The sequence below is a fragment of the Ischnura elegans genome, chromosome 4 (genome assembly GCF_921293095.1).
Source record: "Ischnura elegans chromosome 4, ioIscEleg1.1, whole genome shotgun sequence".
NCBI lineage: Eukaryota > Metazoa > Arthropoda > Insecta > Odonata > Coenagrionidae > Ischnura > Ischnura elegans.
In genome coordinates, this window is record NC_060249.1 from 8,805,648 (window position 1) to 8,829,605 (window position 23,958).

At 41.0% G+C, this 23,958-nt stretch overlaps 1 protein-coding gene across 1 annotated transcript in view; it reads right to left on the reverse strand.

Annotated features, from left to right (window-relative positions):
* The window catches only part of LOC124157043 (ATP-binding cassette sub-family G member 4-like), a 67,567-nt gene extending 46,535 nt beyond the window's left edge, over nt 1-21,032 (reverse strand). Inside the window, exon 1 of the mRNA XM_046531515.1 lies at nt 20,706-21,032. The gene's annotated coding sequence lies outside the window, so the exon portion shown is untranslated. The remainder of the gene's footprint in view (nt 1-20,705) is intronic.
* Between the last annotated feature and the right edge of the window lie 2,926 nt (nt 21,033-23,958).

Below are 23,958 nucleotides of genomic sequence, written 5' to 3' on the forward strand. Positions count from 1 at the left end.
CTGCTGTGCATCGTGCATGTCGACGCTTCTCAGCTACCTACTGTTCTCTTCCTCGCGTGGATCACTGTCGTTCAAACTCTTGTAAACGATTCCTTCCTGCCATAAGCAGCGATAAAAAAAAGAGTTAAATGGTTGAGATACTAATGGCGTTATCGACTCACGGAAAGTGGGCGAAAAATTTCGCGTATTTTTCGCTTAAAATTACAAGAGAACGGCTGAATGAGGAAGAATTTTTCCGTCCGTATATGATTTCAAATGATTATCCTTAGTATGCACAGAAAACAAAGACTACAGTACACTCTAATCGAGAAATAGAAGAAATATTAGCAACACTCGAGTTTCCAGAACTATTTCCTGAAAGGGAAAATTTCATAACAGCCCATGGACAGGCATGCAGGATTAGGAGCAGCAAACATATCATTGTCACAAAAACGTAATGAACGAAAATTATAATTCATGCTTCAAGCTATACATTAATATGATTTTTTCCTTTAATTTTGAGAGCAAATATTTTTTAAAAGTATTTGGAAAAGCATCGGCAGGGTATTCGATGATCTTCTTATGGGAGCAAAAATTAATATTAAGGTGCTAAAAATACCCCAAAATTGATTATTTCAAAAAAAACTTTCTTAGTTCTTCTATACACCTCGTTATTTCCTCAAAATTCCGTGGCTCAATCTTCAGTAGTTTTGAATGAGTTCATAATAGTGGTCACTAGCACCGCGGAAAGAAGATCGATCCGTATTTCACGGCGAAATGAGCTCAAATTGGGGCGGTCAACGGAAATTTTATTCGTGAATAGGTTCCATGACTTTCTCGAACAAAAATGTTTGTAGATTCAGATTTTTTGAATTTTTTACAGAATTTTGTATGATATTCAGACCTCATCATCACAATAAAAATTTACAAGTGATAAGGGCATAGCGAAAATTTCTATCCTGAGTCCTGAGTGTGAACTATCAAATTCATGACTTTTCAATGCTATTCCTCGCTAGTGATAGTACCGAATTGCAGACATTGAGACTAGATGGATCCATTTCTACCTATCGCCGCGCAGCTGAAATTTCAGAAAACTGATTCCACGCGACCGAAGTGGTGGCAACGAATATCAAGCTTTTCCAGGATGAGCTGAACCCCCCTTCAAGTGATCCGTCTCCTTGGTTGACATAACAACAGAGGGTTAGTAAGAACAATGAGTTTAATCATGCTCGATTTTCTCATCAGATAAAAAAGGTATCCCAGCCCCGTCCGGTTTCTCTTTTTATAACTTCAAATCTACATGGTTTAAGAAAAGGATTTCTATGATAAGTGATCATGTTTAAAATGTGTTTTATGTGGCTTAAGCGATATTCTACCAAATATGCCTCATTCTATACAGTACATAAAGGAAATGTCTAAAAAATATATATGCTCATACAGAGAGTTTATAATAATATAGGGTTAGGATTAAAAATTAATCTAACCATGCTCAGGCTTATCATAAAATATGGATAAAATGATATGATAATGAATTACCAGGAATAACAACAGTTACTCAATTCATGAACTCATCGCAGCACTCACTGGGTAGATTGATTGAATGTTTGCTTTTTTTCCATTTCAATCAATTTTTCCCACTGCATTTTCACGGCATTATTTTTTTATTCCTATGATTATGGAATATTGTTTCATCTTTATCTAGTCTCGGTGAAACTTCTGCCTGATTCTAGCTTGCTAGGATATTCTTACGGTAATTACTAACCGTTAGCAAATTTTAGCTTTCTCTGCGAGTGTATCTGCGTCATAGAATTGGGAGCGTGGCGAGATGGACACTTGGTGGGAATTCACATTACCTCCATGAATGTGTACGAGTAATTTTTATCATTTCACATTTTTTGTGAACATGTGGTAATATAGGCGGATTCAGGGGGCCGGTTCCCCCAGAAATTCCAAGAAAATATTGAGAAGGTGGCGAGTAATCCTTAAGGTGGCTCTTCAATGGTAGTTTTTATCGCATCACATCGCAACAAATGTTTGTGAAAAATAATTGACGAAGATCTAAAAACAAAATATCTAAAAATATCAGACCTCATATCGTACTATTGCTGAAAGGTATTGCATACCACCAAGGCGCTGCGGATATTTATGAACCCCTTCATCCCCCCATAACAATGACCCTGCCCTGTGTAACATGCGAAAATATCCTGCACTCATTTTTAGCTATATAAATTGGTAGAAGATATCAAGGGAATAAATTTATGGAAACAGACGGCAGAACAGAAAGATTTAAGATGTCCTACCATCAGGGATACTATGCGATTTTTCAATTCATGAAATTAATCGTGGCACTTGCTTGGACACCTCACGCTCAGTGATTCAATCTGAAGGCTGATTTAGTTAGGTGAGGGTAGAGCTAACACCGTACCATGCCACAGGCGTGTTAACATCGCGCATTAAGGGTAGGAGGGGGCCAGTTCCTTTCCGTGGGCCACCCCTCTCGCCCTCTGAGAACATCGTTTGGGGGTGTCCGATTGGCTTCACCCGGGATTTGAACTCAGAACCTCTCGATCAGCAGCAGAATGCTAGGCTAGCCACTACGCTACCACGCGTCCCCAAAAAACTGAAGCATCTTTTTATTTGCACTCTATTCATTAGAACTACTGTATTTCATAGCATTGTTTTTGAGAACTGCTTCACCTTTATTTATGTTTTGCACTAAACTAACATACAATGGATTGCCTCATTTTTATAGCGAACCAGCAGTTGTAATTAGGTTTTCCAGAAAGGATATTCGTGCCATATTTTCGAGTGGCACGGAAAGATGCACGCTCGGCCGAAGTTCACGCAACCTGCGCGAATGTGAACGTGTTATTTTTATCTTTATTATTTTTTAACCATTACGTGCGCATGTGAAGAATATATTGAATGCCGTAGGCGGGTGATTTGTCACCCCATGCCAAACACCCCAGGGGTGGCTCACAGGGTACTGTTTATATTTCGATATTCACATCACATAGATGCACCGGCGACGAGACTTGATATACATGCGAAAGTGTGTCAGGATGTGCACGAAGGTGGCCTCGTCCGGAATGCATCCAGACCTACGGAATGATCGAACTCGCAGCGGAGGGCGCACTCAAAAGGGTCGGACGGGTCCATTCCACGCGAGGGGGGGGGCGGAAGACGAGGGGCGAGATAGGAGGAGAGGTGGGCGGGGGAGGAGGAGGAGGGAGGGGGGGGGGGAGAGAGATGTTCTTTTTTATATTGCAAGATAGGAAGGTGAATCAGACGCGGGAGAATGAATGAATGGTTTTATGGACGCTCTGGGAAAACAATAAGAGAATAAAACATAAGTACAGACAATATTCTGCTCCAAATACAATAGTGATGAAATAAGCATAATATAAACACGTAAGTAGTTGAAAAAAATGGTTCAAATTACAAAATTCAAATCAATAAGCACAAAAATAATTGGCACATTTAAGATAAAAAAGTGCTAACGTTGTAAATAATCGTATAATTTCCTCTTAAAAGATTCCGGGGTGGAGGAGCATGTTATTGAGGGGTTAATGAATTCCATTACTTGGATACTGAATCAGGGAAGAATTTAGGTACTGGTTGGTATGGGCTTGGGGTGCATGGATAAGGTTAAAAAAATTTCATCGGCAGGGAATCGACTCCAGGCCGCCCGCGTGGCAGGCAAGCGTTCAACCACTGAACCACCGATACCACTGAAAATGATGGCCAACGAATAATACAATGGATGATTCTCCAATCGGCCTGCAGATGTGTTGTCACCCACCAAAACATTTTCATTGGATTTACCACAGTCGCCAATCGCGTCGCTGACGGGCATAGCGATCCGAATTTCACAGAAAAATATGCGATAATTAGGGCTGTTAATGATACTACACATGGAGCAATGCTCCTTTTTGTAAGCGGGGCTTGGGCGTTGACAGGTGCACAGAAGTCGGGAGTGGAAGCATACAAAATGTGATGTTGCCGAAGAATGAAGAAGATAAAATGGATCGACTGTGTAAGCAACGAGGGAATGCTAAGAAGAGTGGGTGAAAAGAGAAGACACATGAAAATTCTGATAAGAAGACGGAACACCTTAGTTGGCCACATTATGAGGTATAATGGCCAGATGAAAACAATCGTAGAAGGACAGATGGAAGGGAAGAGACGGCCCCGAATGAGTTACACAGGACAGGCTAGAAAAGAGATGATGTACGTCGCTATGAAAAGGCTAGCTGATAGGAGAGCATTTTCCTGATGATTTCATCTATCATTTCATTAATTTTCAATGTTATTCCTCGCGAGCGCAAATACGCAGTTGGAAAAAAATTGGTAGTAATTGGCTTAATCTCACTCCATCGCCACTCAGCGGATATTTATGAAAACCGATTAACCGTGGAGGGGAGAGGAAATCCATTTCCCCTCCATTTGAAAGAGGCGCCAAAAAAGATTAAAATGGCCTCAATGAATAAAAAATACTTTCATTTCAATAAATATAATTACAAAATTACAGTTTTTGAGTCCTAAAAATCGCGTTTTTTAATATAAAAAATCCCCGAAATCTCTGGTAAACCCCCTCTCCCACAATTTCAAAGCCCTGGCTACGCCACTGAGTGCAGCATATAATTTAATCAGAATCAGGAATATTTCTGCCACAAAAACATTACAAAAGAGTATCATTATTACGGAGGCTTCCGCGGTGAGTTGATGGTGATTGTTTTTCGGGTTCATTCCGCGTTGACTCATATTTTGCGGACGGCAGTTTCGGGCGCGTTCCAGCTCCCGTCTTCGGGTCTTTCGGGACCCGAAGAAAAGAAATGAAAGAAATTTTCCTATGTTATTGTTCCTGTGTTGTATTTCCTACGTTTTGGCCAAGAAGACGGGAGCTGGAACGCGCTCGAAAGTATCGTCCGCAAAATATGAGTCAACGCGGAAGGAACCCGAAAAACAATCACCAAAAGAGTACCATGTTCGCAATTCTTGTACTGATTAAATGAGACATTGCACAAACATGACACTCTTTTGTAATATTCTTGAGTTAGGCGTTCGTTTTCTTCTGCGAGAGGGGAGGCGGTTGAATGAGAGGGTGATTTATTGCAATGGCGAAAGGGGGATGTTGGAAAGGGGGACGGGGCATCCATTCCCCACTCCGTAAGCCCCTCCCGCGCCCCCCCCCCCCCCCACACTAAAGAGTGGCATGGCGCAGGTGTGTGGAGCAATGCGCCGGGCGGCTGCCTCCGGGAAAGGAGAGGTCGTGGTGATAGAGCAAGGCCGTGTGTGCAACATACGTACTATCCCTCCTTCCTCTTTGTGCGCGCTTGCTCGGCCGCAGCCAGCCGTTCACACAAGCGCCGTGGCATGTTGTCGGCATGGATTGGAGAGCAACACTATGTATCGAATGTTCTAGTTATGTATCTAGAAGAATTTTTGCTATTCAAATATACATAGTATTACCATTGTTTACCCAAGGTGATCCCACCAACAGGCAAAAGCCTCCGGGGTCACCTAGAGCTCCAGCCTGGTTTTTTATTTACGATATTTTAAAATGTCTAAAGGCCTGGTAACATGATAAATTAACACGTACGGATTAATGTCCAAATGTACGAACGATTGAATGAACACGAAAATGTACCGCGTAACCACCAACTTGTGCGAATGCATGCACAGAAAATAGAACCTGTTCTAACTTGGTTCATGCATTCGTACATGTTCCGTTCTGGTCCACCAAAATCATTCTCGCAAACGTACATTAACTTGTACGTGTCAATGTACCGTGTAACCAGGCCATAAGAAGCAATAAAAATAAATCATTATAATTCATCATCAGTATAGAACAGGCACCTAATTGTCATGAATTTCCACGATGCAGGAATTCTTCTTGGGTTCTGCGCTCGATCAGGTTTCCAATGACTGACGTTTCGATGCTAGATATCGTAATCAGGGAATTTCACTCAACCGCTCTGATGACGATGATGCGCTAGATGAGCATCGAAACGTCGACTTTGGAAAGCCCGACCCGATGGAGAACCCGAGATGAATTTCTACCAATAGTACTACGCCGGGAAAGCCTGCGATCCTATCTCATATCAATGATGAGTTCGCCTCAGTTCATTGATCTACGTGTCCATGGTAACTCATGGTGACATGGCTCACTCTGATGTAAAATTCCAAAGTTTAAAACAAGAAAACGTGAAATTTGACCCCCACTTTTCATAACCTGGTGAAGTCATTGGAGTTCTGGTTCATTTCCCCGTTCAGGGAGTTCTTTCCATTGACGGAAGGAATCGGTCACAAGAAAGTAACGAACGAAACCAAAACGAACCATACGAGGCCGAGGAGAAGCGGTGAGTCACTTGACGGGAGTTTTCGACGTCATCAACTTATGCTCGAAGAATCTACATTCACCTCAAACTAAATACCCCGAGAACGATTTGCGAAAATAAAAGCTTGTGTGTTTTATGTGAATAAGTTTTTAAAATAAAAGTTTTGGCCAATTCTGGAAATGAATAGTTGAAAAAAGTCAATGAAGAATTTTAAACTTTTAAGCATAAAAATGCTAGGAAAGGGCAATTATTCAACTCATAAAACATTTAGTTTCTTACTCAAAGTTTTAGATTTAAATAAAGCCATAAATCACGGAGATATATGAAAGTTTGTGGGGAAATAGAAAGAACAACATAGTTGAAGACACGTATTTTTTGGAAAAGGTGTGAAAAGATTAAAGTTCGTGTATAAGTAAGATATGAATCAAATTCATGAAAAGAGGAGATATTACTTTTTAAAAACCTATGCTTAAAAATCGTCATGAGTGAGCCTAGTATGAAAAGCACTCGTTATAATTCTGTGAATTATCTGCGTTAGGTTCTTAAGTGATTTTAGCTTCTTACAAACATTCATCATGCAACAGATTTATATTACATGAGTTCCTTATCGATGCAACGCAAAATACGACCGGAAAGTTTTACAAGCATAATTTTTCCGTTTCCTATTTCGCTGAAGTAATATTCGATTTAATTCTAAATTTAATGCCGACTAAATTGAGCTTTGGTCATGTAAGCAGTTGCTTCAAGGGAATTACCTCTCCATCTCATTACTTACGCAGAGCGCTCATAAATTTATCAGTGTCCGCAGAGCGTATGTATATCCCCACACATCCTCCTTCTCTCCTCCACTCCACGTGAGTCGTGCGGCTGAATCGAGTGCGGAGGCGGCGATTCCGTATCCCCAGGAGAAAAATAAAATGGAATGCGTCAATTGCGAGATTCTCCAGCGAATGGAGACACTTGGTGAGATTTCCAAGGGTGTTTGGCAGCGTTTGAATTTTCACCATGCAAGGTTATTATCAAATAACGCAGAGAAAACCAATGATGCATTACAGAAAAAAGAAGCATTCTATAAATAAAAATATTATTCAACAGCCAGGTGAGAGAAGCGATTTACCAAATTGGAATTATCTACGCGATTAACTCCCAACGTCATTCACATAATCTCTTTTTTCATCGAATAATAAATTTATTCAAATAGACGTGGTAGAAAATACGTATTGGAAATATAGGAGTAAAACTTTGTCATGTTAGCTATTATATAAATATGGGCACGACCCGGGTTTCGTAACGTAGTTACATCTTCAGGTGAAGATGTAAGTTGACCTGAAGATGTAACTACGTTACGAAACCCGGGTCGTGCCCATATTAATATAATAGTGAACCTGACAAAGTTTTACTCCTTTATTTTCAGTATGGAGATGCTACACAAAGTAAAGCCTGAAGTTATCAGAAAATATGTAATTCAGATTAATCGGATATGTACCGTAAACTGAGGCTTTGATGAAGGAAACTACCCTATTGGAATCAATGGAACGGGATGAATGTGGAATGGCATCTAGCCAACCGCGTCAGTGCGACTTGGGTCCACACTCATGGTTTTGAATCATCCCGCGCCATCATTCTGTTCTATTGCACAAATTTAGCGGTAAACGGCAGTTGCTTTAGCTTTCTGAAATTAAGGTTGGACATTATGGAAAGGTTGTCACGCCTGCTAGTATGCTCTACTCTTTGGAATGTGATGTAAAATATTTTGTTTCTTTATGTCCTTGTATGAAATCTTGTCAAAATGTCTGCTGGTGCTGCACGTGGTTGCTTCGGATGGCGTATATTAAATTGAGAGATGCATGAGTAAGGGTAAATATCCAAAGGAGTATTTGTATTTTTTAACACAAATTATTTTTGTGAGAATTTACTTCTGAAAGACATCAGCCTTTGGCAGTGGCGCCGACTCCATGGGGCATGAGGGGGCCCGAGCCCCCTCAAAAATTCCTTATGAGTGTGAGGAAAAAATGTGTCAGGCTTGTCGATTTTCCCCGGAATGTCCAGATGTCGAGATTCGAGTTGTCAGGGTTTACTGTTGATCATATAACTCTTCTAAAATGCTTAAAAAACTTAAAACTCACTACTTTTGAAATTTCCCGGGGCAAGATCCCCGGTTTGGGCCCCCCTAATATTTTTTATAAGTCGGCATCCGTGGCCTTTGGACCACCTCATTTGTACACACAGAGGACTGAAATTTCAAAAGACATCAAGATAAGTGAAACTGAGGTAATACACAATGTTTTTTTTTGGTAGTAGCTGTCTGTCACTCCAAATTACTTCGGAAAATGATGAAGTGGACTCAAACGAGAACGGAGAACTAAAATCTTGGGTGGGAGAGTACGTGTCTGTCAGATAAAAGAGCAAGAGTATATTACACAAGAGATCAAGAGCAGTACATCCAGGAAAAATGCTTTTTTTGAAGGGAAAGAATACTTTGTGAGTGTTGTGGAAAGGGCTGGGAAATACTGCAGCAGTGGCGGTTTGCCCATAAGGACTCTCGGACGCCGCCCCTCCCAAATATTTGGAAAAGTAAAAAAAATTAATATCCATTAATTTATAATTATACATCTGATTAATCAAAGCATTTTTTCAGTCCCATACATCGAAAGTGTTGGAAAAACACAAAAAGAAATAGCGCGAGAAGTTCGTATTTGTAGCCGTGGGGCGCTGGCCAGAACGTCCCAATCCATCCCCATGCAGTTATATGGAGAGTGGTAGTGGTGGGGGCCGCTGGTGCTATGACGCGTCTAACGTTGTGTCTTATGGAAGTCTTGGGACGTCGTCCGAAAATGCGCAAAGCGACGAGTGAGTTGACATCGCTGCGCAGGCCGGCGGGCGTATAATCTGGCGTCTACTTGGTGCTGCCACAGAAAAGGGACCTACGGAATCAGAATGGTCACTGTACTGGGTGCAGTTATACGATTTTAATTTTTAATTACTGGTAGGTATTGCTACAGTAAATAAATTATCCCATTATGCTTGCGTTTTTTGGCGTTTGAATTCCAGAACACATAAAATCCAACCAGTTAAAGGCCGTATTGACGAAGGAAAACTATTCTCGAGTATTTGACACAGTTCTGTTATGATTACGAATTTCAAGAACCTTGGGGAAACTAATATTATAATATTTAGGCCTTAACAATGTATTCATATCTTCCCGATGATTAGAAATACGGTACCTATTTTTCAGATAAATTTATCAAAAGACCTGTAGTATTAGGAAAAATCAGTTAACATTCCCCACTGATTTATAATTTAAGAAATAGTTGCGTGCGTGATAGGGTGAAGGATTAAATATGATTTAAATCGTTAAGCGCGACTTTAAATAGAGTCATTCAATTAATGTCATGAAGTGCCGCGTACAATGCACCTTTTGTGTGCAGGTTCATCATTTTTCTAGCCGTCCTTGTTGTATTAGTTCATGTTCACCTAATTCCTCAGCGGCAGAGCGGTAGCTGTCTGACGGAAAATGCCCACTTGGGTCTGATTTAAGTGGCCTCGAAGAGTTCATATCAGTGCGGAAATCCTTACAGCTCCCACCTGTGGCTCAGTCGAGTCGTCTTCTTTAACGATCTAGAACTTATTTTCTATTATATCATGGCAATGATTTCGAAGACACGGTTATTCCAAATGCGACCCGTTGGCGTCTCGTGTGTTTACCACATATGAATCTTAGACTCAAGGAGATGTTCCGTGACGTCCTTTGTTTGCTTGAATGCCTTTGCTGACCTTAAATTCGTCCCTCAGCTGAATCAGCATTAGTGGACCACGACTTCTATCTCCCTAAAGTCGTCCTTATAGTAACGGCAAGACTCTCGGAAAGAACGGAGTGAAATGAGTTCAGACATCATTTTCGAGGAGTTAACTGTGCGTAATTGCCGATTAAGAAGTTTCTTAGTGCTGTGTGTACATTCAAGAAGACAATTTTGAATTAATCATCAGTACTCGTTTATGTTTTAGGGAAATATAGGGAAAAATTGTCCCCAATTCTTTGTCCAGGCACCATGTTCTTTTTGGTCGTATTTTTCGTCGGCCCATTTTGTGTCGTCCCTTGCTTATTTATAGACTAGTGCCCTTGCCATGTGTTCAATCGGAAAGAAATTGTTGGCCGGCGCTGAATTCAACGAACGTGTAATTGATCACTTTGCTGGACAAAATGAAAGAAGGATGGACTTTTGCAATATAACTAAAGGCCTGTGAGTATTTCATATTTTGTTAAAAATGTGTGAGAAATGTTTAATTGTTGATTTTAAATCATACTGTATTCAAGAAGCAACGCGAACACCGCCATCAAAGTTTACATCTGCAATAGCAAAGCGCGCGCATTCTAGTAGTGTTTGTTGCCTTGTGGAAGTCAGTGACACTCTCCTCCCTCCTCAGGTGTTAAAAGTGTTATTGCTACCTAAATCATTGCAAATGTTGTATAGATTTGACAAATAAAGCATTATGATTGCAAAACGAACAACAGAAGTGTATTGCGGGCATATTCGCACGAAGAATGTAGACGCTAAAACCTTAAGTTACGTATTTTCGTTTGTATTTGCAAAATATCGCAGCAAATATATTTTTATTCTTCAAGATCATTGATCAGTATCATCGAGAGTCCGGACTAAGCCGATCCGTATGGCCGAGAGTCTACTGCATTTACATTTATTAATCAAGCTTTATTAGGAAAACTAGGTATTTTTGTTGAAAAAAACGGAACGTATGGCATCACAGAATTTAATTCCTAGATTGCCGTAAAAACTTAATAAAATACACGAAATATTAAAAAATTATGACCCCCCGGTGGAGTGCGCCCCCCCTAGCATTTGACTCACGAGCCGCCACTGTACTGCAGGTGGCCTACTGTGCAAGATGAAATTTGGTATCAAAAACAGTTTGTACCGAGGAAAATATGGGACCCCAAACTCATCTCCGGGAAAATCAACTCGCATTTTGTCGATTGGAAACCATGATATCACACATGCTGCCAATGTTCATTGTACACTTCGAATTTTATATCTAAAAGTGATTAGTTATTTTTCCAGCCAAAAAATGACACTAAGTTCGTATTAAGGAGTAATTTTCTAAGCCAAAACTATCCTAATCATGTTGTGTATGCCTAAGAATCGGGTGAGATTTAACCAAAAGGCAGAGCCCGTTTAAATTTAATACAAAAGCAGATTGGTCAAAAGTCTTCCCGAGAAGAGGGGTGACATTTGACCAAACTTAGGGCTTAATCGTTGGTTTAAATATCAACCAATTTCGAAATAAGTAATTAGAAATGAGAGGGAAATGTTGAAACTTTTCAATGGTAAAAGTGTTCTAAAAGAAGAAAATATAAACGCCAGCTTTATAAGCGAAAATCTTGAAAAAATGGTCCAAAGATACCTCAGTTCACGGTAATTTATAATTACCAGCGTGAAAAAATCAAGCCTATTGTTGAATTTTAAATTAACAGTAAAAAATAATTGGAAAAAACATAATTAACGTAAACAAGTAAAAAATGACGTTAAACTCTGAATTAGGGGATAACACTATCAAATGCAGCGGATAATATCAAGCAGCACATTAAATATATCCACTACACAGGGAGCGGTATCAATGCGGGCCAGCACATTTTCAGTTGGGTACAAAAGCGCTTTTCAGTAAGATACTCATCATCGCACGTATACTACATCCTACAACGTATCACTCCTCCAATTTGCAATCACATTTGCAATTATTGACATGCAATACTTTATTTTTTATGTATCCTGGACAAGATTAGTTTGGATCAGGGTGAACTGCTCCTTCATAATATTAAGAAAAATGGAATAAGGACACGAGAAAATAGGCAATGGTCGTGTGCCAAGAGGTGTCAGAGGACTAGGATCGTAAGCATAAAAATAAATACTAAAGAAATGGATATGCGCGCACTGAGCCCCTAACATCATTAATTAATATTCTTTATTGTTGCGCGGAAAAATGAATTCCTACACCTATCTGTTCAGCAAAAAATGTCTCTCCAAATCTATTGTTTCTGCCAGACCTAGAAAAAAATGGTGAGGCTCTTCGATGATGTCCAGCGCATCGATCTGAAAGATATCTTTTCTAAATTGCTCCATCATTCTGAACCTAAAACTTGCGCCATATGATACGACGTTATGAGTATTATGTTCGAATTTAGGAGGTAAAAAATACGTACAGGACACTTACTTTTGTAAGTATAATGTTTTTTCAACGTCGAATAGCTTTATCTCCGACGGAGAGGACAGCTAGGGTTCCCCCCCCCCCCCTCCGCACCGCAACAATACGAATCGCACGCATCCACCCACACCATTGCTCTGACATTCTCTCAACCCTCTGCCACGGGGCTGCAGTATAAACTTCCCCCCCATCCCCTTGGGCGCCTTCGCCCGACGCTCGAGACAAAGCCCGCAAGACGCCCCCGCTCGCCATTCCCAAGACCACCCACTCTCCAGATTATAGTCCGATTGCGCGCGTTGCATCTCGAACGAAAATCGTTCACTCATTCATGAGAGTACGCACAGCTTGGGTCAAGGGTGGTCGGATAACGGCGAGCCAAATATATTCTGCAAACATCTTGCACGTGCCGACCTGCATTCCCCACCGTTTCCAGAACCAATCACAAGAAAAGAAAATGATGGCAATGATTAAATCATGAAATTTTCACTGTGAAAAAATTAATGACGACCAAAGTTTCGAAAAATTACGTCATCTTCAGTTGGGACATGCTGGAATCGTTGGAGGAAGATTATTATTATTGTACGGAATCATTCCGAACGCCCATTACTTCACTACCGAGAAGAATCGTAGGCTACGAGTCGGAATCGGATTGTTGTCGCTCACTTTTAAAGAGTGGGTGACGTAATCAGAGTAAAAAGAGTGCGAACATAATCGAACAACACGAGGCCGGGGATTAGCGTAGAATAGACGCTATCGGCGGGAGTCGGTGACATCACCAAATTCTCTGCGAAAGGGCTCCGTCGATGTTCGTAATGAATAGCTCGATGAGAAGGAGACAGACCGAAAAACGGAAATAATATACTTCATTATTAACGACAGTTTAAAAAAACTGGTGAACGGTACTATTAAAAAGGAGATTGGATGTCAAGGAGTACCCATCACGGTAATTTCAAGCACACGCAAAACTGAGTCCCGTTATTTCCAAATAAAATCTTACGGAGCTTCACGAACTATGTAGGAAGGACCAAGCAGGTAATCAGCTACAGCATGTCGTGCAAGACCCTATGCAAGAGACTAGGAGTCATGTAAGAGGCTGCTTATCATATTTACTATCTTCTAGGAAATTAAGACAAAATGTGAAGGAGAAGCGTTAGTTGGCTCTGGTCAGCCCTCCACTTGCAATCGATCAACAGCTAAATGCACTACACAGGCGTAAGAATGATATATACGTTGAATTCTGCGAAATGAACACAAAAGAAATTTTCTTCAGATGACGTATAGTAAGTCTTACAGCTACCTTCGTGCAACAGTAGATGGGATAACGATGGGAAATCAAAAGAAAACGACTTCAGAACGGAAATATCTAAGATGTCATTCTTTCCTTGAACCGCCATGGAAAATAACACTTGCGAAACGCATTGAATAAGTCGCGGATCTCTCCAGGATGATCTAAGACTTTAACACATTCCTCGCTTTCTTTTTCAGTTGGACTTCATTTTATCTTACGCATCGAATTCGCATTTTGTATTCATACCACCGTTGCATGAATGAACTAATTTGCATTAACAGGTAATCTTGACATGGTATTTAGTTTTTGATACAGTAATTAGTAGTTGTGTACGCTTATATGGAGGAAATCATTTGAAATGTGGTGCTACCGAAGGATGATGAAGATAAAATGGATAGATCGATTACATAATGAAGAAGTGCTAAAAAAAAGTGGGAGAAAAGAGAAGCCTTGTAAAAACCATAAGGTACAGACACAACAACTTAGTTGGTAGCATTATGGGGCATGATGGCCTGATGAAAACAATCGTAGAAGGACAGAAGGAAGGGAAGAAGGGCCAGGGACGGCCCCGAAGAAGTTTCCATAGGACAGGAAATCACTCAGAGAAAGTAACTGCCTTCTTCTAAAGTAACTAATCTTCTCTGAATGTGTGAAATTCCCTTCCCTTGGCTTACTTCGGGGTGAGCTATACTCTCGCTTATCCAAACCAACCTTTGGTTCAATCACTGAGTGAGCATATCCATGAAAAGTTAAGGTCAGGAAAGGGGTGCACTCCAAAGAAATAAGGTTGGCAACACTAGTTAGTGGTTAGTTGACGAAAACATGCAATGAAAATGCAGCGAGAACAAATGAAATGCGAGTGGAAAAAACCGAGCGTGCAATGAGTGGTCATCACGAATGCAGAGTTTAATTTCATGAAAAGAGGAAGCGTTGCTATTCTTGGTATTATGAGGCTAGACTCATTAATTTGTCGAAACTTATTGCATGGGTTATACAAGAGGACATATACGATATATTATTGATGTGATATTATGTCGTTATGCCCCACAACATGTCGCTTCATTCAAGCAGTTGATTTCTGTTTGAGGGTTCAACTCAAAAACGACCTCAGTTGCGTCTACAGATGTAGAACGATTCCGGTAAAACAACTGTATTCACCTTGTGATCACCAATATTTAAATCAATCGTAAATACTTTCATTCGAGGGACTTTGAAGTCCCTTTGAGGAAATTAGAAGTAGCTTAAGAACACGCGTTACTACTGTTCCTCAGGTTTTTTTTTTTACGAATTACTTGCTTAAAACGTCATCTTGAAATATTCATGGCAAGTATTCGCTGGTTAATCAAATGTGAAAGATTTACCACAATATTTTTAAGAGGTAATTTTTTTATGCTTGCCAGACAGGAGAATATTGGAAAAGGTCTAGCCTAAATGCTTTGGAAATAACAACATGATACCTTGAGTTTTAAGGAAAAGATGTGACACCTTAAAGAAAAAAAAATATGATCGGTCGAGTGGTATGCGTTCTCTAAATGGGAAAATGATCTGTTGAGTAGGGTATTCGGCGGATATAGGCGTCTTTTTTTCAAGCTTATGTTAACATTGATTCTACTCCTTCCCTTCGTCCGTTAAATTTTTAGTTTCGAGAATCAGCTTCGAGATGGAGGGATGTGTCCACGCTATGGGGATTTCTTCAGGCTGATTCGACTTTTGTTGGGATGACAAAAAAAGTTTCGGATGCATTCTCAATCGTCCTTTTGCTATTTCGTACTAGACTAGATTACACTCCTCCCGAAGCTATGCCGCCCATGCTGTGCCAACGCTGCACGAGAAAATTGTGAAAGTCAATAATGAAGGACATAGTCTCCGATAGGGAGTACTCTCTGACTGCACCAGTACACCGCCGATTAGAAGAGCTGGACGTGAACCAGCGGCATAGTATCCATCTATCTTTGAAATACCCTGAATTTTAGGCCACCCCTCAAAGGTATTTGGGGGTGAAGTCTCATCAAAATATACCCGGCTATTCTCTCCGATTTTTTTATTTCTTGAGAAATATGCGCATATATTTTCTGGTTTTTATCAATGGTCTGGAGCGCGAGAGTCGAAGATCTTCAGGGTATATTCGGTTGATACGATAACTCAATTAGCTCACACCCCTGTGGTGACGGATATTTTTCAAAGACTTCCCGATCCTTTTTTGAATGCTCAGTGGAGGGCAGCACTTCAAGTTCAGCACACCGTCCGTCGGATTGGACGTTAAGCAGTGGCCCCGTTTGCGTCTTTCGTTAATAGCAGCCTGATGCCGACGCCAAATTTCCTTCCACCCATCCTCATGAATTAAATGACCTCAGCTGTCGATCGCTGCCTCCAAATTCCGTACCGTACCTTGAACCCGGAAAGTTAAAGGCCCGTGGTTCCGTTCTCGGTGTAGAGGAATTTTTTCGCATGGCAATTACTTCGAAGGCTCGTGTGTACTTCGCCTGTGAGCTTCTGCTAATTGTAAGCATGATAGCGTGATGCACCACATAGGTGTCATCGTTATCAGAAGACAACAATCCTAAGAATGATTTGACGCAGCTCTCCATTCCTCTCTCCTATCCGCTAATCTCTTCATAGCTACATATTTCTTCTATTTTTCTTCCTTTATAACCTGTCCTACTCAACTCATTCGGGGCCGTCCCTTGCCCTCCTTCCCACCCTCCAGCTACAAATTGTATAAATTGAAAGCAAAGGTAATCCTTTCCCCCCCTGGGTGGGAAACCACCTCGCATTCTGGGGATTTTGTTTGGGAGTGTCCGACGGCTTCACCTCAGATTTTAACCAGGGACCCTTCGATCAGGAACCAAGCGCTCTTCCCACTATCTACTATGATCCCCACGAATATAGATTATGCATAAAATAATCACAAAGTTTTAGAAATTTCGGGTATAATGTTTACCACACAGGAATTTCGCGTTCAAATTCTCTCAGCGAGGTGATATTTGAAAGATCGCTCGATAGATTATTTGGAGTCAAGAGAAATTTTATGCAATACATCAAAGGATTAATCGAGCGTTTTCCCATGCACGGTGTCTCTCGTCAATTCGACAGTAAGCATCGTTCAGGTAAGCGTTGTTCCTCACATTCGACACTAATACCTTTCACAAAAATTACCCTTATTAGACCATCTTCAGCAAATTAGTATGCTGACTAATAGCAGATGGATTAAAAATACGCCCTATTTTTGATACAATGCTCATTAAACGTACTACACATATATTTGCAGGGAGGGCTGAATCGAAAACATTCGAAAGGTGGTGCAACCAAAGAATGATGAAAATTAATTAAGTGGGTGGGCCGAGTAAGTGACGAGGAAGGGCTGAGAGGAATAGGAGAGAAGAGAAGTTTTCTAAAAATCGAAAGAGGGCCTCATCATGCGACATGATGGCCTGATGAAGACAATCGTGAAAGGACAGGTCGAAGGGAAGAAGGGCAAGGGACGGCCCCGAATGAGTTACATAGGACAAAGGGTTATAAAGAATGTAAAAGAGAAGAAATACGTCATGATGAAAAGGTTAGCGGATAGGAGGGAGGAATGGAGAGCTGCGTCAAACCAATCTCACATTTATGGCCTTATGATGATTAGTATATCAATAGAAATTCAAAGGTATTGGAGGCTATTAATGAAAACGTTCTATTTGAGCATGGATTTGCATTTCACGTACCTAAGAATTTTCTACACCCTAAAAAGTAGCTGGGCAAATTATGAGGAAAGATGGCCCATGAAAACAATAGTAAGGATAAGGACAGGTGGATTGGAAGAAGGGTAAATGACTGTCCCGAATGACTAGAGGATGTAAAAGAGAATAAAAACGTCAGTATGAAATGGCTAGCTCATATGAGAGCGGAATGATGAACTGGTACAAATCAATCCCACGATTGTTCACTCACAATGATCAATGAATTATATCTCTACAATATTGGCATTGCCTTCGAATTCGGCGAGAAGGAATAGACCCTGGCCTTTTATTGACAGAAAAAAGGGCGTACCCAGGAACAAAATTAGGGAGGGGGGCAAGCCATGGTTGTTCAAGTTTTAGATAAAATTTAAGCATGAAAAAGGTGGATTAAATCAATATTTTAAGGAAACTGTAACAGCTCTTAATTAGTTTTTAAAATTATTTGCTGAAAAAATATTATTTTCCTTAAAGACATTTGCAATTTTTACTTCTAGGGGGTGAATCTACCCGAAATCTACCGAAAGGTCCTCGCTGGGTACGCCCATGGACGGAAAGCTAGCATTATAATCCCGGAGCGAACTGGATGCCCCGTTCCAATTCTCAGACGCCGAGTTTCCCCACCCTGGCTTCGCTCCTTCGACGGTGCACACGAACTCGGCTGTGGTTGGCCACCTCCAACCAGCATCCGCCCCACTCCACCCCCTAAGCAGAGGGCGCACGTGCAGCTACGCGGAGCCCCATCAACCCTTGGAAAAGGATCCTCGCAAGTTCGTGAGAGTTGTGTGTCTTTGCGGAGGGTTTTCGGTCGAGAGGCTGTGGTTGGTCACCGATGCGGCATTAACCCATTCTCGCGACCCAACAAGGTAAACCGATCTGTGACAATAATTAAGTTTAAAACCATACGGCCGTTGGAGTTAATCTTTACAGAACACAACAAGGCGTCGTTCGTTCATGCACACCCGAAATCGTGATTAAATGAAGAAATACGGTAGGTGGGAGGGAGAGATAAGTCGCGCCAAAATCTTTCTCATTACCCCCTCCCAAGTTTTTAAAATAAGAGAACGCAAAAACGCTGCAGCCCACATTTCATGAGTTGGTGATGTCATCGGATGTTCGTCTCCACATTTAGGGAGAATCTTTTAACGACGGAATGAATACCTCAAAAGAGATACAACAACAATGAGCCATGCGAGGCCCATGCACATGGTCCAGGAGTAACAGAGAAGAGGCAATCCGCTCGGCATGAGTTTGTGACCTCACCGAATTATCTGCGAAGGGATTAAGCCGGTCGATTTTCGACTGTGAACAGCTCGAGAAGTATGCGACAAATTCCTAAAAAACGGCAAAATAACGGTCTCTTTATTTCTCAAGCTATAGCACAATCGACAGTGAAATGAATAGGCAAACTAGCCCATTAAGACGGCACAGCTCACCTTCCCTAAAGCATTGCGCGAAACTAGCGATTTCATCCGCAGTCACGCGCACGGGTGAAAAGTCATTCACACTAATGGTGAAAATTGCCGGGAAAAAAATCATTTTGCTGAGCAGGGAATCTGAATGTTGCTTCTGGGAGAAGATGACTTGGTGGTACATCTAGCAACATACCCAACCGACAATCGGGCGATCCGAGTTCAAATCCCAGCCAAGCCGAATGATTTTTTTAATTGAAAATGTCACTTTGATGCAAATAACTCACTCTCCCTGTTCTACCCTGAGGAGGGATTTCACGGGGGTATCCGCTGATAGATTCACCCGAAGGAGAGGGGTTGACGAATGGTGGTGACACTTTACTCCAAAATACATATTTTATCCCTCCCAGAAAGTTACCAGCATCCACTTCGCACACGAAACAGATTGATTTAAAAAATCAAAGCACTGGATATCCATATTCTCCAGGTTTCGTGAATATTATCAAACCAGCAGGTAATGATAAATAGATTTGAAAAAAAACAATAAAAATCTTAACGGGATGCAGCTTCGGCTGGAAACATTCTAAGATGGGTGGGACTCAGCAGTCATATCTATACAAAGCGCACGTTCTTTTTTTGTACACGCCTGTTGTTATAACACCCCACGCCATACGCTTATTGAGGAGGCTTGCGAGGTAGCATGTAGATGCAGATGAATTGCGATGTAGACTGGGGTCAGCTCAACGACGCTATTGGATTTTATCAAAACTATTTGGAAGCAACTACAGACCAGAATAACATGCTCAGATGCAAAAAGTAATTATACAACCAAGATTTCAGCTCAGTACCATTGTATGGAGCGGAAGTCTGGACACTTACAAAAGAAGAGAAATTCATTACTTTCTGAAATAAAATTTTACGCCGAGTTTTCGGACGGATCGGAAAAAATGGCGGATAAGTAAGAATCGTGAGGTGAGGGAAATATATACAAGGATCGTGATAATGTAGCAGTGGTGATGAGCAGGAGAAGAAGGTGGCTGGGGGAGAGAGTGCAGAGAAGAGAGGTAGACGAGATGATGAAAAGAGTGGGGACGGGAGAGCAACCACTAGGATGAGGGCCGCTTGGAATACCACGACTTAGACACCAAGTGAATCAGGAGCTTAGAGGAGGGCAGGGAGAAAATCTGTAACTGCCAGAGGATGGGTAACAGTGGACGGAAAAAAAACAGAAAAAAACAGACGTTTTGAAAAAATCCTTCCTAAATAAAGGAATAAAGGCGTGGAACGACCTATCTGAAGTTATATTTAAGATCTTCCATGCAAATGCGAACATTTTTAGGAAGAAGTGTGCATCACTTATTGATTAATTACATTGTGGGTTAAACGGGAGAGTGTGAAATTGGGTCAATGTTCATATTTTAGTTGTATTATATTAGAATTAATGCATTTAATGGATTGTTTGAAATTGGTTTATTGGGACAATGTTAAATTCTTTGTAGTATGAGATTAGAATTAGTGTATTATTTTTACCATGGGTGTCTATTCTGTTTCTAAATTTTGTATTAGATAGATAGAAACTTGGTAAGCACACATCTGTTATTCATGTGTATACATGTAATGCTGCCACCAGGCAATAGTCTACTTGCAGCAATGTATAATAATAATAACAAAAATTGTCGGAGAGGCCGAGAAATCGCTTTGGAAATTGCGTGGCCCCAGGAGTGATGTAGATGTAAGTGGTTGGACTCACCCGAAGGAGATGGGGAGATGTGTGTGTCACTGCATAGGTGCACGGCCACTTATCCCTGCCGGATTGATCTCCGCTAGCTGGCGCCAAAGGTGCACACTCTCCGTGATAGGATGCACGGGAGATAGCCTCACCAACACGATGCACCTACTCTTGCAAGCACTCACTATCCTCTTCTCCTCGCGACCCGTCTTGTGCGATCGCACCCTTGAATCACACACAAAGCCCTCTCACAGCTGTTGTTTGTGCTGTCGCTGGAGGAGGGGATACGCGCAGCACCGGACTCTCTCTCCGTCGCCGCCGCCGATCGCAGACTGCCGAGCGCTTTCCGTCGGTTTCCCTACTCCCCCGTCAACAATGGGGTGGTGAGGGGAAGGGGTGGGAGAGGGTTGCCCCCGCGCAGGGGAGAAGGGATGTGGTGTAACCCCTTCCGAGTCGAGCCGTGTCTTACATGAGGGAATCGTTCGTGAGTGAATCATTCGCGGCAACGAAACGAATGACTCGAATCACTTCATTCGTTTTGAAATGTTTAAAATGAACCGAGCGGTATATGTTGATAATGAGGTCCACGCACTCTAAGTTTTCCTGGATATCACACAATTACTTATACCACTCATTTTTTTAATCAGAGCGCGACCCGGGTTTCAATGAATTATCATCATATCAGCGCTATGATAAAAAATAAGTGGTATGAGTAATTGTGTCCAGGAAAACTTATAATGGAATACCACAAAGAGTTTGTGAATTTATTTTTTCCACGCACTCTATCGGTCGGTCCTCTATCAGCATAAATTAGAGGAGTACGCAGGGCAGTTTGGGATGGATTTCTTTCTAGTCATAAAATTTTGTATTGATGTTAATATTTAGTTGGCGGAGTATATTTTGATCGTCAGTATTCGCGTTCACATATTAAATTATATTAATTTGTTTCGAATAGTTCATGAAAGAAGATAATTTTGATGCGCATGATTACTTCGATCTTCTGAAGAATCGCTGCACGAAGGAAAATAAAATCACGCGGAGAAGAAGTCGGCTCATCGTAATATTCGATACCACCTAGTAGGCCTGACGCGATGATACTTTTGAAAAAATGACAAATAAAATTACGACACAAAGGAAAATTATAAGGTTCAAATGTTGTAAATAAGAGTATTAAAATAATATTTTTCATTACTTATTTAGAAAATTTAAAATAAATACATGTGAACCAATCCTACATGTTTCTCTCGGAAAGGAACTTCAAACATTCAACTCTAAATCTCTGCTATTTCTATAATTATTTAGATTCACCATCAAAATTAATTACGGTAATACGTAAGGCAGTAAACGATGGATTTCTTTCTCATCACATTATTTTGAACCGTTGCTGTCATTTAGGTCACGGAGTAGTACATTTTGATCGTCAGTGTTTGCGTTCACGTTCCATATTATATGCATTTGCTTCGCCACATTATTTTGTTCATATCATTTATTTTGTGCGGGATCGGATAAGTGTGCTGGATAGAGGACTGGTTTCCCACCCATAAGGTCCCGGTTCTAATACCGGCAGTGGCAGAGATTTTTCATATACTGCCCGATGCTAATGGTAACTAGGTGTGGTAAATCAATTTAATCAAAATTAGTGGTTACTAGGTGTGGTAATAGCTTAGTAACATAATATCAATAAATATGTACAAAGTTAAGGCATGTCAAAATTATACATATTTTATTATATTATTGTAAAATAAATGCTATCGTAACATTTATTTATATAAAAATATTGTATATCTTTGTATTTTATATTGTTCTTATGTTTTCTTTCATAGCCCTAATGATAGTTTAAATAAACAGAAACGTTGGCTGAAACTTTTTTGCATAACATACATTGACCTACACTCCAAGAACTATTTCAACATCACCTAAAAATTACCATGCTTTATTTCGAACGCTCTGAAAGAACGATCCATGAATCAAATCGCACGACTGGAATGACCGAAATGAGTCGAAAAACCCAACTCCCCTTCGAGAGAGACCCTGGAGGAGTGCAGAGCGGAGGGGAGGGGGACTGCGCGGCGGCGCTAGTTGGCGGCGCTCCCCACAGTGGCGCTACAGTCGCCACCACCGCTTTCCTGGAAACGGGATTGGGGTGGGGGGGGGGGGCTGGGGGAGGCGAGGGGAAGAGAGTGGATCGAAGTGGAGGGTGGGGTGGGGAGAGAGGTATGAATGTGTGTCCGTGTGTGAATGGGCGGACGACTCGGACCGAATGGTATTTCCCAACGCGGGGGAGGCTGCTCCACGACCGCTCGCTTCCTACGAGCTCATCGCTTCCGAGAAAAACGCCATCCAGCCGACCAAGGAGTCTGCATAGATTAGGCGTTCTGCTACGTTCGCAGTGAGGACCGATCGGAGGGCGAATTCCAAAGAATGAATGTTTTTGATCGGCATTTATTTCGGACGAGGGATGAATGAAAAGAGCATAACCTGCAATCTATTCAGCGTACGCGAAAAAGCCAATGCATTTTAAATACCGCGGGTTCTAATTTATATGTTTCATTAACAAATAATATGGTTTCTAAAGGTGTTATATTGCATATTGGTAAATTCTAAGGGCAGTTATGGTACAACTAACTGGGGCACTGCCCACTCAAATTCAATAATGCAAGTAATTTACGCTAAAGAGAGCATCATAAAGATCATACTTAGGAAAAGCATACTTCAGCACAGTTTACTTCGTATTTTAGCTTGAGTATTCTCCATTTGTCACATTTGTGCATGTGCACGGTCTTACGACCGTTCTCTTTAGGATGAGGTAACAAATCACCCTAGTTTGATAAACCTCGTATTGGAGTTGAAGGTAAAAGGATTACGCTCATTACGCAAAAGGTTCACCTGTTAAGATAATAAAAGATATGTTCTACAGCTTAGATCTAAATTGTTTAATCTATTACCACCATTTTTAAGAGGTCATCAAAACAATATGTCATTTAAGTTAAGGAATGGCTGCTTTCTTTCGGTAGAGTTCTTTATTTTACGTTCGACAATATTCATTCAGAATTTCTATTCAAACTTTGATGATTTTAGTATTTCACATGATTGATTTTTCTAGCATGCATGCTTTCAACGAATAACACCTATGTTATGATGCTAGCTCCCCACAGGTACATCATTAAAGCTACCTGGGGCTAATAGGCATACATTTACGTTGTATTAATCATACTTATCTATACGAACAATAATATATATTTAATCCAACAATAAGCTATAAAATTATATAACA